Raw genomic sequence first — 5,296 nt, forward strand, 5'->3', positions numbered from 1 at the left:
AGAAGCCGCGTATTCTTCTCAGGTGAGAACAGATCCAATAGAAGCAGTGATTCTGGACATATCGTCATACGGTGGTGGGAACATGCAATGCAACCAGGAACATTATCAAAAAAAAATCGTTTAGATGATCCAGATGCTACGGTGTGGGGAGGCATGATGCTGCATGGATATACTGACTCCCAAATCTTTGAATATGGTACACTTACCTGTCTACATTATTGTGACACTGTACTTTTTCCCCATGTGAACATTTCCAGCAATGCACTAAGGAATGACTTCATTTTACAGGTGACAATGCACCACTGCATTAAAGAGCCCAGGTGGAGGGGCTCCAGGAATGAGAAGATATTCGGCGAATGGACATGCCTGCCCATTCCCACAAACTTCAGTCCAATTCAGAAATTGCGGGGCACAGTGTGGACACATATTGCAGCACATCCACATGCATCAATTACTATCCAGCAATTATCAACTGCACTGGTGGAAGAGTGGAACATCCTAACACAGGAACTCCTTACTATCTATCCTTGGGCTGGTCAGCATGGCAGCTAGATGCAGAGCATTTAATGCCACCCATAGGGGCGGCACATCCTATTCACAATCGTGTTTGCGTAGTTGTTTTCCGTTACCTTCTATACTATACTATACTATTATATACTGTAATAGTCAATTCTATGTATGGTCAAAGTTTCACAGAGCTATGCTGCTTGGCTTTGATACATCACGCGAAACTTGCTTTCGTGCTTTACTTTGGCACGGCAATGTACAATCCCCTATATATTGCTCCCTTACGGCTCATGAGTACAACATCCTCAGTGGCATTGTAGCGAGAAGGAAGTACTTCTCTGGGCGGTATCACTAACCTGGTGTCTTGCTGCTTCGGAAGTCCCTCCTAGCACAGCAGCAGCGCTCAGTCGCCAGGTTCCATGTAGGTGGTGATCCTGCTGAAGTGGAGTGTTTAGGGATGCCAGTTATTAATTGTCAACAACGTTTGAACTATACTTGTTTTAATACAGAAATTTCTTTGTCACACACGTCACAGAATCAGTATTTGCAATATGGCGGCTCTGGACTACGCCGTTATATCCGACCCTTTACACACATTAACACAGTTTTCTGACTTTACGTAATGATAGACGCTGCCCGCGACACGCGGCGTTCTGATAACTAATAACTTCACTTTCTAGCTTGTTTAATAGCTGAAACATGGACTCGCGACCGTTCTTTTAGAGCCGCCCCAGTTACTCGACCGTGCATTTTGAGTGGCTCCTCGCGACTAACTCACCCTGTCTTCCCCCTCAACTAATAAGGACACTTCTCTCGTTCCCTAAACACACACACACACACACACACACACACATATATATATATATATATATATATATATATATATATATATATATATATATATATATATACACACACACTCCTGGAAATTGAAATAAGAACACCGTGAATTAATTGTCCCAGGAAGGGGAAACTTTATTGACACATTTCTGGTGTCAGATACATCACATGATCACACTGACAGAACCACAGGCACATAGACACAGGCAACAGAACATGCACAATGTCGGCACTAGTACAGTGTATATCCACCTTTCGCAGCAATGCAGGCTGCTATTCTCCCATGGAGAAGATCGTAGAGATGCTGGATGTAGTCCTGTGGAACGGCTTGCCATGCCATTTCCACCTGGCGCCTCAGTTGGACCAGCGTTCGTGCTGGACGTGCAGACCGCGTGAGACGACGCTTTATCCAGTCCCAAACATGCTCAATGTGGGATAGATCCGGAGATCTTGCTGGCCAGGGTAGTTGACTTACACCTTCTAGAGCACGTTGGGTGGCACGGGATACATGCAGACGTGCATTGTCCTGTTGGAACAGCAAGTTCCCTTGCCGGTCTAGGAATGGTAGAACGATGGGTTTGATGACGGTTTGGATGTACCGTGCACTATTCAGTGTCCCCTCGACGATCACCAGTGGTGTACGGCCAGTGTAGGAGATCGCTCCCCACACCATGATGCCGGGTGTTGGCCCTGTGTGCCTCGGTCGTATGCAGTCCTGATTGTGGCGCTCACCTGCACGGCGCCAAACACGCATACGACCATCATTGGCACCAAGGCAGAAGCGACTCTCATCGCTGAAGACGACAAGTCTCCATTCGTCCCTCCATTCACGCCTGTCGCGACACCACTGGAGGCGGGCTGCACGATGTTGGGGCGTGAGCGGAAGACGGCCTAACGGTGTGCGGGACCGTAGCCCAGCTTCATGGAGACGGTTGCGAATGGTCCTCGCCGATACCCCAGGAGAAACAGTGTCCCTAATTTGCTGGGAAGTGGCGGTGCGGTCCCCTACGGCACTGCGTAGGATCCTACGGTCTTGGCGTGCATCCGTGCGCCGCTGCGGTCCGGTCCCAGGTCGACGGGCACGTGCACCTTCCACCGACCACTGGCGACAACATCGATGTACTGTGGAGACGTCACGCCCCACGTGTTGAGCAATTCGGCGGTACGTCCACCCGGCCTCCCGCATGGCCACTATACGCCCTCGCTCAAAGTCCGTCAACTGCACATACGGTTCACGTCCACGCTGTCGCGGCATGCTACCAGTGTTAAAGACTGCGATGGAGCTCCGTATGCCACGGCAAACTGGCTGACACTGACGGCGGCGGTGCACAAATGCTGCGCAGCTAGCGCCATTCGATGGCGAACACCGCGGTTCCTGGTGTGTCCGCTGTGCCGTGCGTGTGATCATTGCTTGTACAGCCCTCTCGCAGTGTCCGGAGCAAGTATGGTGGGTCTGACACACCGGTGTCAATGTGTTCTTTTTTCCATTTCCCGGAGTGTATATATAATATATTATATATATATATATATATATATATATATATATATATATATATATATAAACTTTCAGCCAATGGGGGTTCAGATCGCTGTTGCTAGGTGGATCTGACGTCACGTTTGCGGACATTGTGACCGAAGTTGGTCTCGGAATACTGTCTCAGATTGTAAGATCCTACTCCCAAATAGTCGGATCTTGTCCCTACTAAGGTTGCGTAACACTGCCTCCTATGATTTCATCACTAATGCTCTTTGCTGATGCTTGATTGTTAAATGTACAAGTAGCTTGGCTGCTACTGAGCATTCCCGATTGCATAAATATGCCTAATACTTGGCTTAAACACTTGAAGGGAATGTACATATGCATTACATGAGGACAAGATTAGATAGTGCGTACAGAGGTGTTCAAACATTCTTCACGCGATCCATATGTGAATGGAATGGTAAGAACCCCTAATAACAGGTACAATTGAAAGTACACTCTGACATGCCCGTCACAGTGTTTTGCTAAGTAGGTGTATTACCCGGACTCCTACGCTCCTCACCACAGATGGGTTCCTCCCAGTCCTCCAAAACTTATCCGCATTTCCTCCCTGAGGAATGATGAAGTTCACCTTCTGTGATGAAGGGTCGATACAGCATGTGATGACCTGTCTTGCCTTCTCCACAGCCTCACTGAATATCATTCTGATCAGCGTAGCCCCATCTTGGCAAATTAACCTCTGATCTGACAACTCCAGATCTCAGACTATTCAGAGACTTATAAGTCATCCATTTCTCAACACAGCAAGGACAGAGTTTCTGAAACTCTTTTCCAGCCTTGGGGAAGGTTGGTCTTATTCGTCCATGTCTGTAACGTAGCTTTTTCAGCAGTGGTTATAAGTTCCATCGTTTTTTTAAGGAAACTCCTCCTCCAGTCTTTGTGCGTGTCGTTCCCTTGCCCATGTAGGGGATGCATTCACAACAGCTTCACTTTCTTTCGTCATTCACAGCTATTTCTCTTTGAACAGGGAGTGGTACTGTTCCAGCAGTCTGGTAAGGCCATTCGAATTTAATGAGTTTCAAACAACCTATTATGATTCTGCAAGTATGATGAGTGCTATGTCCAACTTTTTAGCATGTGCTGAATTGTAGCAAACAGGACATGCATATTCTGCCACAGAATAGCATAGTTCCATTACAGAGTTTCGTAAACTATCAGATTGACTACGCCACCATGATCCACCCAGTTTCCGTAGCAGATTGTTCCTGATGCAAATTTTTGCAGTTCAACCAGTGCTTTTTGATAGTTAAAGCCCTACTAAAAGTCATTCCTAGATATTTTTGTGTAACACAGCATTCCAGTTTGACGTCTGACCATACTATTTTTATTTTGCGACTAGCATTCCTGCTTCTAAAATGAACAGCAGACACTCGTGTCTTCGTGGGATTTGGTTTATGTTGGTCTGTGTTGTAGTATCTGGAAAGTGGTTGAAGTGCATTCGTGAGGGTTTCTCCACTGATTCAAAATCTGTGCTCTTGGTGCTAGAGCAAAGTAATCGACGTACAAGTAGCTTCTGATATTCGGTGCTACGGGTTTGTCATTCACGTATACTTTGTACAGAATAGGAGCCAGCACACTTCCCTAAAAAAGGTCATGTTTCTGTAGTCTCTATCGGCTACACTGTTCTTGGAAGTCGACGAAGAACCTTCAATTCTGTAAGAGAATGGCGATGAGCCTAATTAGCGTAAAATCCTTAGTTAGGTTGTAGACCTTGGCAGGTAGTAACTGGTGGCTGACAATGTCATACGCAGCTGAAAAGTCAACAAATTAACACCTATTGGCGGTTATGGAATTTCGCCTTTCAAGGTAAGTACTGGCCAGTACTCCTCGTAATTTTATAACAATCAAACGCCATGAGCACATAAAAAATAAAATAGTCCAAATTTACAATGAAATCATAGAATCAGGTGACTGCTTTTGAATGGCATGGACGGATTTCGGTAAATTATTCTTACCTATATCTGCAGTGTGTCCGTAAAGGGAAGTTTACATGCGGAGCCAAGAGATGGACGAAAGCAAAAAGCAGTCAAAAACTGAATATTACTGAATGTGTATTGAAGTTTGCTGAGAATTAATGACATACAAACGAAATTACGTAAATAATTCAGGGAACAGGCTGTAATAGAAGCTGTATTTCTTGCTTTTGTGAAAATAAAATCAGTGTTGACAGAATGTACCACTGGGTGGACAGGTAATGGACTTATCAACGAAATTGTTGCAGGACTATAAATGACAAGAGAGGACCCAGATTGTAACATAGTTAATGGTGCGTGGAAAGTCTTAAGAAACGTGGGAGAACAATGTGATTGCATGTAAATGAAGATCGTGATGCATGGAAAAGTTTGATAGTGCATGCGGAAAGGCTTCTACTAATGGTGATGATAGCAATATGTTTATATTTTTATTTTA

This window comes from Schistocerca serialis, chromosome 9, assembly GCF_023864345.2.
Source record: "Schistocerca serialis cubense isolate TAMUIC-IGC-003099 chromosome 9, iqSchSeri2.2, whole genome shotgun sequence".
Lineage (NCBI taxonomy): Eukaryota > Metazoa > Arthropoda > Insecta > Orthoptera > Acrididae > Schistocerca > Schistocerca serialis.